Below are 13,364 nucleotides of genomic sequence, written 5' to 3' on the forward strand. Positions count from 1 at the left end.
AGTGAAGCACAAGAGTTCATATATTTCTATAAAATAAAACCACCACCGTGCTCTAAAAGGATATAAGTGAAGCACTAGAGCAAATGACAAACTACTCCGAAAGATATAAGTGAAGATCAATGAGTAGTCGAATAGTTATGCAACTATGTGGAGACTCTCTAACATTTAAGAATTTCAGATCTTGGTATTTTATTCAAACAGCAAGCAAAACAAAAGAAAATAAAATGACGCTCCAAGCAAAACACATATCATGTGATGAATAAAAATATAGCTCCAAGTAAAGATACCGATGAACGAAGACGAAAGAGGGGATGCCTTCCGGGGCATCCCCAAGCTTAGGCTCTTGGTTGTCCTTGAATGTTAGCTTGGGGTTCCTTGGGCATCCCCAAGCTTAGGCTCTCGCCACTCCTTATTCCATAGTCCATCGAATCTTTACCCAAAACTTGAAAACTTCACAACACAAAACTTAACAGAAAACTCGTAAGCTCCGTTAGCGAAAGAAAACAAAACATCACTTCAAGGTACTGTAATGGACTAATTATTTATTTATATTGGTGTTAAACCTACTGTATTCCAACTTCTCTATGGTTTATAAACTCTTTTACTAGCCATAGATTCATCAAAATAAGCAAACAACACATGAAAAACAGAATCTGTCAAAAACAGAACAGTCTGAAGTAATCTGTAACTAACGAAAACTTCTGGAACCCCAAAAATCTTGAGAAATTAGGAAGTCCTAGGAAATTTGTTTATTAATCTACTGCAAGTGGAATTGGTATTTTATCGCTCTCTGGTAAAAAATGAAAATTATTCTTGTGAGCGCATACTTTCTGTTTTTTACAGCAAGGTCAAATAACAATCACCCAAGAAGATCCTAAAGGCTTTACTTGGCACAAACACTAATTAAAACATAAAAACACAATCATAACAGAGGATAGATGATTAATTTATTACTAAACAGGAACAAAAATCAAGGAGCTAAAATAAAATTGGGTTGCCTCCCAACAAGCGCTATCGTTTAACGCCCCTAGCTAGGCATGATGATTTCAATGATGCTCATATAAAAGATAAGAATTGTAACATAAAGAGAGCATCATGAAGAATATGACTAGCACATTTAAGTCTAACCCACTTCCTATGCATAGGGATTTTGTGAGCAAACAACTTATGGGAACAATAATCAACTAGCGTTGGAGGGCAAATCAAGCATAACTTCAAAACTTTAAGCACATGGAGAGGAAACTTGATATTATTGCAATTCCTACAAGCATATGTTCCTCCCTCATAATAATTTTCAGTAGCATCATGAATGAATTCAACAATATAACCATCACATGAAGCATTGCTTCATGATCTACAAGCATAGAAAATTTACTACTCTCCACATAATCAAAATTCTTCTCAATCGGAATAGTGGGAGTATCATAAGAGACTCGAATACTATAAATTGTTTCCACTTTAAAAGAGTAGTGTTCAGAAAAAGGGTAATCATAATAATGACAAGTTTTATAAATATAATCATCACTACTCTTTATAGCATAAGTGTCATCGCAATAATCATCATAAATAGGAGGCATGCCATCATCATAATAAATTTGCTCATCAAAACTTGGGAGGCTAAAAATATCATCTTCATTAAACATAGCATCCCCAAGCTTAGGACAAACATTAATTGCAACAAATATATTCTCAAACATGTCATTCTCATCAAACAAAGCATCCCCAAGCTTGGGCATTTTCATATCATCAACATAATCACTCTCATCATTAATAGTATGGATAGCACCAATTGTATAGCAATTATCATCATCACAATGAGTAATAGGAGCAACATCATTTGGGAGGAATACCTTATTACCTTTGCTTCTCCGTCTTTTCTTTTTCTTCTTCACATCATGTGTGGGTTTAATCCTCTTTTTGGAGCTCGTTATTAATGAGATTGGTTGAATAGAAGGCTCCTCCTCGTTACCTGATTCATCATAAGAAATAATAGGAGAATATTGGGAAGTATCTTCTCTTTCATTAGTATTCTCTTCATCCTCTATTTGTTTTCTTTTCTTTATGTAATTGGCAATATAAGGATTTTCAATGCAATTCACCGCACAATACATATAAATTTCCTCTAGATCAAAATTAAGAACCCTATGAAGGGAAAATTCTGGAATAACCTTAGATATATGTTTCATTTCTTCATAACCCAAGAGCAAACTATGTTCATTATGATGTGCAAGGGAAATCAAGTCATCACAATTTTTGGACACGATACGATCATGAAACAATTTGCATTGGGTACTGAAATGATCACGTTCATTGCAAAGTTCACAAGTAGGGCCAAGAAAGTTTAAATTTTCACCACAAACATCTAGCCTTTCTTGCAACCATTTAGTTTCCAAATACTTATGCCTCTTGCAAAATCTATCTTCCCTGTTTGGTATGTACTTGCAAACTCTATGCACTCCACAAAAATCGACATGCTTATAAGAGATATTTTCATCATGACTAGTGCAATCATCATTGGTACTATGGATATTCAAAGATTTCATACTAATAACATTACAATCATGCTCATCATTCAAAGATTTAGTGCCAAACATTCTATAGACTTCTTCTTCTAGCACTTGAGCACAATTTTCCTTTCCATCATTCTCACGAAAGATATTAAAAAGATGAAGCGTATGAGGCAAACTCAATTCCATTTTTTGTAATTTTATTTTATAAACTAAACTAGTGATAAAACAAGAAACAAAAATATCCGATTGCAAGATCTAAACATATACCTTCAAGCACTCATCTCCCTGGCAATGGCGCCAGAAAAGAGCTTGATGTCTACTACAGAACCTTCTTCTTATAGACGTTATTGGGCCTCCAAGTGCAGAGGTTTGTAGGACAGTAGCAAATTTCCCTCAAGTGGATGACCTAAGGTTTATCAATCCGTGGGAGGCGTAGGATGAAGATGGTCTCTCTCAAACAACCCTGCAACCAAATAGCAAAGAGTCTCTTGTGTCCCCAACACACCCAATACAATGGCAAATTTTATAGGTGCACTAGTTCGGCGAAGAGATGGTGATACAAGTGCAATATGGATAGTAGATAATAGTTTTTGTAATCTGAAAATATAAAAACAGCAAGGTAACTAATGATAAAAGTGAGCACAAACGGTATTACAATGCGTTGAAACCAGGCCTAGGGTTCATACTTTCACTAGTGCAAGTTCTCTCAACAATAATAACATAATTGGATCATATAACCATCCCTCAACATGCAACAAAGAGTCACTCCAAAGTCACTGTCGGTGTCAAAACCGGCGGATCTCGGGTAGGGGGTCCCGAACTGTGCGTCTAGGCCGGATGGTAACAGGAGGCAAGGGACACGAAGTTTTACCCAGGTTCGGGCCCTCTCGATGGAGGTAAAACCCTACGTCCTGCTTGATTAATATTGATAATATGGGTAGTACAAGAGTAGATCTACCACGAGATCAGAGAGGCTAAACCCTAGAAGCTAGCCTATGGTATGATTGTTGTTGCGTATGTTGTCCTACGGACTAAAACCCTCCAGTTTATATAGACACCGGAGAGGGTTAGGGTTACACAAAGTCGGTTACAATGGTAGGAGATCTACATATCCGTATCGCCAAGCTTGCCTTCCACGCCAAGGAAAGTCCCTTCCGGACACGGGACGGAGTCTTCAATCTTGTATCTTCATAGTCCAGGAGTCCGGCTGAAGGTATAGTCCGGCCATCCGGACACCCCCTAATCCAGGACTCCCTCAGTAGCCCCCGAACCAGGCTTCAACGACGATGAGTCCGGCGCGCAGATTGTCTTCGGCATTGCAAGGCAGGTTCTCCTCCAAATTCCGTGTACCTGTTGAATAAAGTCCGGTTTCTTGCAGATGTTGCGCTCCTTGGCTTCTACGCCCAATAATGGCCGCTTCCCATGTGTCAAACGAATACGAAAAGTCTGAGTGTTTTTTACATTCACACCCCTAGCCGCGTAAACGAGCTGGCCTATTTAAGGGGACGAGGATTTAGATCCAAACCACATCTTCCCCCCTTCGCGAGTGTTCATCAGAGCGCATCCGACAAAGGTCCATTCCACCATGTCCAGCCGTGCGACTCCTCCTCTCGCCCTTCCAGCTCTCAGCCTGGATATTGGGAGAGATGCTCCATCCCGCATGGCGAGCTAGTAATGCTCCAGACTAAGGGATTTCTCCCCCGGCCTATATGGTCCCGGTTCGAGCCGACCTTGCCATCTATAATGGCGGAGAGCAAGCGGAGAATGCCCCTAATCCCTCCAAAGGAGAGCGGGTGTGCCTCGTCCCTTATTTAATAAGGGGGCTCGAATTTCCAATCCATCCGTTTCTCCGGGGGCTCCTGGAGTTCTATGGCCTCCAGCCACATAATCTCACGCCTGCCTTCGTATTGCATATCGCGGGCTTCGTAGCCCTCTGCGAGCTATTTTTGGGTATCGAGGCTCATTTCGGGCTATGGAAGAGGTTATTCTGCCTTGTGCCCCGCTCTAAGGAGGGGTCAATGTATCAAGTGGGCGGAGCCGAAGTGTGGCGCATCGCCGGGACCGGATATCTGTCCGAAACCCCAAAGAAGGTGTCCGAAGACTGGCCCTCGGAATGGTTTTATATAGAAGACGTCCCGCTGCCGGATCCTGTCCGGATCGGCCTCCCCGAATTTGACAGTGCTCCCTTAAAGAAGCGCCTAAGCTGGCGTCCACGGAGCCCTCAGAGGGAAAGTGACAGGGACATCATTTACCTGATGGGCCGAATAAGATTGTTAGCCCATTCCGGACTAACCATGATCAGGGTTATGGCTGAATGCATTATGCGGGGGGTGCAACCGCTTCAGTATAGAAGCCACCCCATGTGGGACTTCAACGGGGAGGACGACGCCACCCGCTACGGCCGTAAGGGGCCGGATTCAGCTGCCGCTCTACTAAAGATCTTGTCCACTTTGTATAAGGGAGAAGAGGAGGAATTTCTCCGCGTCAACCCACAGGGTGGATTCTCTATGCATAATCCCCCAAGCTGGGTAAGCTGTCGTATTTACTCGCCCATCTGTTTTGTATTCCCATTGTTAAATATTCAGTTTGACGACTTCAACACAGGAACTGCGTCGGGTTGTTAAGGAAATAAGCAACCCTCCTCCACAACCCGAGGACCCAGGACGGTCCCTCGACCTGGCCTCTCAAGAGGATCCGGACATATCTGTGGAGCTGATTGATGGAGTGTTCCATCAATTGAGCAAGGACAATGCCTTCATGGCCATTACGGCCGATTATCCAGGGCTAATCCCGGCCTCCCAGGTAACTGAGATCGAAGCCCTAGTACCTCGAATAGGTGCCCGCCCTCTCGTGTTTTCAGTTTCCTGATTGCAACCGAACTTTGCAGGGGAGGTTTTTAAAGCGGAAGGCCGAACCTACGGCGACAAGCCAACGAGGGGCCGCAGGGCCCCGTGGGCAGAAAAGAAGTGTAGTCCGGACCGAGGCGTCAGCGCAAAGGTATGGCGCGCCCCCTTATCCCAGGTGCTATACCTTTGAGGCATATTGACACTCATGCTCTCTTCAGGACAAAGAGACCTCGCCGGATTATATCTAGAGAGGCTGCCAATCGCGCCTCCACCAGCCAGGCTCCAAAGCCTGGTCCGGAGGCGGAGGCGAACGCAAGGCGCGCGCCAGACGCTCCTCCGACGGAGGATGTGGACGGGTTATCTGCCACCAACTCTGTGGTGGAGAGTGCCATGAACCATAGGCATCGCCGGACATTTCTTTGCGACGCTTGTTTCTCCCAAGGGGCGTTAGATGCCTTCAACTCGGGAGATGCATACCTCCGTGCCGCTCAAAATGGTCTAGCCAGAGCTACGGAGCAATATGTAAAAGACATACGGGTAAGAAAATTTTGGTAATTATATATATATATACCAGTAGCCCCCGAGACTTGAAACAATTAGAATAACTGATTTAAGGATCATTTGTTACGCAGGTTCTTACAGAAGAATTCCCTACTGTCCAAGGAGCTGGAAGAGTGCAAAGCCTAACTTGAGGCTGCACTAGCCGCGGCAGGGGAGCCCAAGGAGACCCCCTCTGGTAATATACACTTCGAAAGATAAGTATTTTGCGAAGCACGACATGGGTGCGAATCTGACAAATGAAATTGCAGATGGCGCCGGATTTAATCCAGAAAGGCAACACCTCCTACGCCAGCTAAAGGCTGGTGAGAAGGTGCTGACAAAGGTGAGGCGGGAGAGGAACGATCTCCAAGATGCCAACACCAAGCTGGGCGTCGAGTTGAAATATGTTCGTGCCCAGCTGTCAGACTCCGTGAAGGAGAATCAGCGGCTTCGGCGCGACATATTTAGTAAGTGCTTGAACGAACCTTTGAAAGAAAGTTCGGCGGGGAAGTCGACTAACAGAGCAATGTCTGTAGGTTGCTAACAGGTCGTCCTGCAGAGGAGATGCCCGGTTCTACGGGTGACCTTCTTCCCGAGCTCTCGCAACTGCTCGATCGAGTTCGACAGGCGATGCAAGGCGTCGCCCAGGCCCTGTGGCCATCCGTCTCCATGTCCGAAGGTCTTGGAGAGCTTGCGGAGAAGCTAAAGGGAGCACGGCGGCGCTTCCGATTGTGGAAGATATCGGCCTGCCGTCGAGGCGCTAGGGAGGCCTGGGCCATGGTGAAGACGCGGTACGCAAAGGCTGACCCCAACCACATGGCCGAGGTCGGTCCTGTAGGGCCCGATGGGAAGGAGATCCCTGTAAGCTTAGTATACGGCCAAGTAGAGTTGGCCACAAAGTATTCCCAGCAGGACTGTAAATTAGACAGCCTGTTAGATGGTATTAAAGAGGAATACAATTAGTCAAAATGACTATGTAATTTAATTGACATTTATAATGCCTTCTAGCCGGATTGTAGATCATTTGTCATGGCCGACCTTTTCGCTTCAGCCTCGGAACCTGATGGTCCGGTGTGTGTCCGAATTCCCATGTGGTTATATAAGAATCGGGGAATGCATGGAGACCAGGCATAGGGGTCATTAGTGCGTTATCAGACAAGTGCCTGACTAGTTATGTTATATTACATGGTTAGTAAGAAACATCTTCCAGGGAGAATAGTTCCGTTAGGGGTTCCTTTCCCTGGGAGGCATGCCCTAAGGTGCATGTCCATGCTGCGAAAAGAAACGCAGGAAAAACATCTGGGGGCGTATAGATAAAAATAAAAAAAAGATCATCTTTAGTTCACCGACCGAATATTCACTTAAGAACGCTAGCTTTCAGCTTCACCCAGTCTGAGGTACACGTTCGGCTGACCCGGCAGTAACAATCGCAGAGGTGCTCCCTTTACCACCTAGTCGAACAATCGGGAACATAGGGGTAAGCACAGGAGCCAGGCAACCCAGCTTGGCCAAAACTTAAGTCATATGATGCATATAATTGTGAATAAAAGGTACATGCGGAAGTGTGACACATGTGTTGGGCATGAAGCCCGTATGAATAAGCTTCTGTTTAAAGAAGCCCCCAGGTTTAATGAGCACGGATAGCGCGTCACTTTATGAGCCTTTAAAGGCTATAAGAGAGAGAGAGAGAGAAGAAGAGAAATGTAAGACAGAAAATATATAAAAATGGACAGAGGAAGGAGACGAACACAGAGTCTGGCGCTAGGCGTAGAATCTTCGGAGACGGGCTGCGTTCCATGGGTTCGGCTCGAGTCGGTTATCCGACGCATCCCGCAGGCGGTACGCTCCACCAGTCAGGACTTGGTCAATTATGAAGGGACCTTCCCACTTGGGCTTGAGTTTGTCCTTTTTCTTGTCCGGTAATCATAGAACTAATTCGCCAACGTTGTAATTTTTGGCCCGTACTTCTCTGCTTTGGTATCTTCGAGCCTGCTGTTGATAGAATGCGGAACGGGCTTTTGCCACATCACGCTCCTCCTCCAATGCATCCAAGCTGTCCTGCCGATCGAGCTCGGCTTCTCTTTCTTCGTACATGCGCACTCGAGGTGAGTCATGAACTATGTCGCAAGGCAAAACTGCCTCTATGTCGTACACCATAAAGAATGGTGTGTATCCGGTGGTGCAATTCGGCGTGGTCCGCAGCCCCCAGAGTACGGAGTTGAGCTCCTCTACCCAGTGCGTGTTAGATTCCTTGAGGGACCGCACTAATCTAGGTTTGATGCCGCTCATGATAAGACCATTTGCACGTTCGACCTGGCCGTAGTTTGTGGGTGATAGACGGAAGCATAATCGAGCTTGATGCCCATGTTTTTGCACCAGAGTTTTACCTCGTCGGCCGTGAAGTTCGTGCCGTTATCAGTGATGATGCTGTGGTGGACGCCGTAACAGTGTACAACCCCGGATATAAAGTCTATCACCGGTCCGGATTCGGCCGTCTTAACAGGCTTGGCTTCTATCCATTTGGTGAACTTATCCACCATGACCAGTAAGTATTTTTGCTTGTGGGTTCCACCTTTAAGGGGTCCAACCATGTCAAGCCCCTAGACCGCGAAGGGCCAAGTAATGGGGATAGTTTGGAGGGTGGTGGGTGGCATATGGCTTTGGTTTGCAAAAAGCTGGCAACCGGTGCATCGTTGGACTAAGTATTGAGCGTCTGCCTGGGCCGTCGGCCAATAAAAGCCTGTACGGAAGGCCTTGCTTACAAGGGACCGAGCTGCAGCGTGATGACCGCCGAGTCCGGCATGAATATCAGCCAGGAGGTTCCGCCCCTCCTCTTCGGAGATGCACCTTTGAAGGACTCCGGTAGTGCTTTTCTTATAAAGCTCTCCCTCCTGGACTCTGTAGGCTTTGGATCGCCGCACTATGCAGCGTGCCTCATTTTGGTCCTCGGGGAGTTCCTGCCTAGTAAGGTAGGCGAGGAATGGTTCTGTCCACGGGGCGATGACGGCCATTATTACGTGGGCTGAAGGTGTTATTTCATTGGCAGAGCCTCTGATTGTGTCAGAATGTTCGGTGTCGGGCAGTGCGGTTGGGTCCGGGCTGTTATTGTCCGGCTCCCCTTCCCATACTATGGATGGCTTGAACAGCCTTTCCAAGAAGATGTTGGGGGGACTACATCGCGTTTTGCGCCGATGCGTGCCAGGACATCTGCCGCCTGATTATTTTCCCGGGCTATATGGTGAAATTCAAGCCCCTCGAACCGAGCTGACATTTTTAGAACGGCGTTGCGGTAAGCTGCCATTTTTGGATCCTTGGCATCGAAGTCTCCATTTATTTGGGATATTGCGAGATTCGAGTCCCCACGCACCTCTAGGCGTTGAATGCCCATGGATACTGCCATCCGGAGACCATGTAAAAGGGCCTCATATTCGGCTACATTGTTGGAGTCCGTGTACATAATCTGGAGTACGTATTGAACTGTGTCTCCTGTGGGGGACGTCAAAACGACGCCAGCCCCCAGTCCGGCCAACATCTTGGAGCCGTCGAAATGCATGATCCAATTTGAATATGTGCCGTACTCTTTAGGGAGTTCGGCCTCCATCCATTCTCGGATGAAGTTGGCCAAGACTTGCGACTTGATGGCTCGCCGTGGCTTATAAGTTATGTCGAACGGGAGGAGCTCAATGGCCCATTTTGCAATCCGGCCCGTTGCGTCACGGTTGTTTATAATATCGTTAAGTGGTACTTCCGAGGCTACTGGTTCCATGCCCTGTAGAGGGTTTTTGCTTTTTAGTGCTTGACCCGGGTGTCTGGTGATGATGCACCCTTTTATTTCAGACTGGGTTTGTATTCAGGGCCGGATTGTCCCAAAATTTTATTTCGGTTTTCCAGGCGCTTTCCATCGCATAGTACTTTCGTATAATGGACGCCAAGTCAGCGAAGCGTGTAATAACACGGCGACTTATGGCGTTGAGTATTCCCTTGTCCGTGCAATTATTGCAGAAGATTGAGATTGCGTCTTCCTCGCGGCAGTCCCTTAGCCTGTTCTTAACCAGGAGGAATCTGGCCCCGTAATGATATACTGTTTCATCGGGTTCTTGCCTGATTTTGGATAGATTGCTTATGTTGGGGTGGGTGGGTGGAATTAAATCCGAAGCCTCACCCCATCTGAGGCTCAGAGGCCGAGGAATTTCCGAACTCGAAAATTTGGATTCCTGGATGTTGTCCAATGAATCCAGCCCGTCGCCTGACTCTAAGTTCAGGTCTTGAGTGATATCCTCCCCTCCGCGGGTATCCGGCTTGGAGGGATCGGGAATCCGGACGTGGCGAGTCCTTAAGATAGATAAAGGGTAGCCGCACTGTCCCTCTACCACGGCCACGTGATGGGTGACTTGGGGAGAGTTAATCTCTCTCAGATCGGGTTTAGGCCCAATCTGGTCATAATCCATAGTGACTCCCAGGGCGGCGAAGAGATCCAAGAACTCGTTTATGGAGGAGAGCTCCATTGGATCTAACTTCTCGGCGAGTTCCAAGCTGACATGAAGATTGTTTCGATGGCTCGAGAGGTCATCGTCGGCGCAGAAGCTGAACAAGCGGTCATAAGAAAACCACCTAGCCGGAGGGTTTGGCCGACAACCAAAGCTCCCTTAGCAATGGTGCCATCTTTAAAGACGGGGCGAGGCATCCTTCCTGATGGCGACGACACAGAGGAACTCTCAATGAAAGCACCAATGTCGGTGTCAAAACCGGCGGATCTCAGGTAGGGGGTCCCGAACTGTGCGTCTAGGCCGGATGGTAACAGGAGGCAAGGGACACGAAGTTTTACCCAGGTTCGGGCCCTCTCGATGGAGGTAAAACCCTACGTCCTGCTTGATTAATATTGATGATATGGGTAGTACAAGAGTAGATCTACCACGAGATCAGAGAGGCTAAACCCTAGAAGCTAGCCTATGGTATGATTGTTGTTGCGTATGTTGTCGTACGGACTAAAACCCTCCGGTTTATATAGACACCGGAGAGGGTTAGGGTTACACAAAGTCGGTTACAATGATAGGAGATCTACATATCCGTATCGCCAAGCTTGCCTTCCACGCCAAGGAAAGTCCCTTCCGGACACGGGACGGAGTCTTCAATCTTGTATCTTCATAGTCCAGGAGTCCGGCTGAAGGTATAGTCCGGCCATCCGGACACCCCCTAATCCAGGACTCCCTCAGTCACTAATAGCGGAGAACAAACGAAGAGATTATGGTAGGGTACGAAACCACCTCAAAGTTATCCTTTCTGATCGATCTATTCAAGAGTCCGTAGTAAAATAACACGAAGTTATTCTTTCCGTTCGATCTATCATAGAGTTCGTACTAGAATAACACCTTAAGACACAAATCAACCAAAACTCTAATGTCACCTAGATACTCCAATGTCACCTCAAGTATCCATGGGTATGATTATATGATATGCATCACACAATCTCAGATTCATCTATTCAACCAACACAAAGAACTTCAAAGAGTGCCCCAAAGTTTCTATCGAAGATTCAAGACGAAAACGTGTGCCAACCCCTATGCATAAGTTCACGAGGTCACGAAACACGCAAGTTGATCACCAAAACATACATCAAGTGGATCACATGATATCCCATTGTCACCACAGATAAGCACGTGCAAGACATACATCAGGTGTTCTCAAATCCTTAAAGACTCAATCCGATAAGATAACTTCAAAGGGAAAACTCAATTCATCACAAGAGAGTGGAGGGGGAGAAATATCATAAGATCCAACTATAATAGAAAATCTCGTGATACATCAAGATCGTATCACCTCAAGAACACGAGAGAGAGATCAAACACATAGCTACTGGTACATACCCTCAGCCCCAAGGGTCGATGACGGTGTCCTGGACTAGGGGGTACTCACCACGTCGTCTCCCGATCTATTAGATTGGGCCGAGGACCCCCGTGGCCGTATACTCATGGGCCAGTTCGGACCGCATACAAGGAAGATTCCACAAGACTTGGCGATCAAGACAAGGACTTCTCCCCACCGGCGTATTCGGCTAGGACTCTTGTTATCCTAGGCCTCCGGTGCATTATATAAACCGAGGCCAGGCTAGTCGATAGATATACAATATATACAACAATCATACCATAGGCTAGCTTCTAGGGTTTAGCCTCCTTGATCTCGTGGTAGATCTACTCTTGTACTACCCATATCATCAATATTAATCGAGCAGGACGTAGGGTTTTACCTCCATCAAGAGGGCCCGAACCTGGGTAAAACATTGTGTCCCTTGTCTCCTGTTACCATCCGCCTAGACGCACAGTTCGGGACCCCCTACTCGAGATCCGCCGGTTTTGACACCGACATTGGTGCTTTCATTGAGAGTTCCGCTGTGTGATCGACAAAAGGATCGATGGCTCGCCTGCAGATCAACTGCGACTTCGGCATCTTCGTCACCAGCTCGACTGGTCACCTTGGTTCGACCAAGAATTGAGCCCCGTGTTCGGATCACCATGTCTGGACGAGGGCCTTCATCAAACATCAACTCCGATCTCTATCAAGATCATGGAGGAATCATCTATGGAGCTCGGGGGCTCAACGTCAACATTGCCCTCAAGCGACCGTGCTATTTTTCTGGACAGCGAACTCGTATCTGCCACCACCACCTCCTCGAGTATCACTTTGACGATCGCTTTGGTGGAATTGTGCGGAATTGAGTCTACAACAACCCTGCAAAATTTCGTCGAGTTCCGATGGATGAATCTCTGGCAATCCACGATATACCGGAGCCCTGTCAAATCTGGACGGGAATTTGGATGAGTTTAGGGTGTGGTGTCCAGCTTCTAGCTCGGATGTCCTTTGGAAGATCCAACCGTTGATCGGCTGCAGAATTCCTATATCTACCACCTCTCAAAATTTTGGCTCGATCCGACCATCCAAACTCCGGGAACCTTCTGATTAGTGCATCACTTTTCGGATCTGTCCATACAAAACTTCCTTCAAAAGGGATGTCCGAAATCCTGTTCATAAAAAAGATGAACTCGGGTCGGATTCGTTTTCTGCGCGAAAACGAATCCGACCCGAGTTCATCTTTTTTATGAACAGGATTTCGGACATCCCTTTTGAAGGAAGTTTTGTATGGGGTATTGTGTTTTGTTCCCGAACACATCCCACTAACTGTAAGATCTTTTGAACATGATCTTCAACATCATGCTGGTGACAAACCAGTCCGGCAATATTACTCCACGGCTGCCGACCTGCGCTAGACATGGCGTCACTTTGTTGAGCCGAGCTCAACTTCTTCGGGTCATCATCTCGGCAAGCCAAACAAGAGCCCGGCATCACGAAGGATAAATCATCACCAACATCGCCGCCCCACGGATTACACAGAGTGGGCATACCGGCATCGCCGCACGGTCGCTTCATCAAGCCGGCATCGACCACGTCACGACCTGCATTGACAGGGCCGCAC

The sequence above is a fragment of the Triticum dicoccoides genome, chromosome 4A (assembly GCF_002162155.2).
Source record: "Triticum dicoccoides isolate Atlit2015 ecotype Zavitan chromosome 4A, WEW_v2.0, whole genome shotgun sequence".
In the NCBI taxonomy this organism is placed as follows: domain Eukaryota; kingdom Viridiplantae; phylum Streptophyta; class Magnoliopsida; order Poales; family Poaceae; genus Triticum; species Triticum dicoccoides.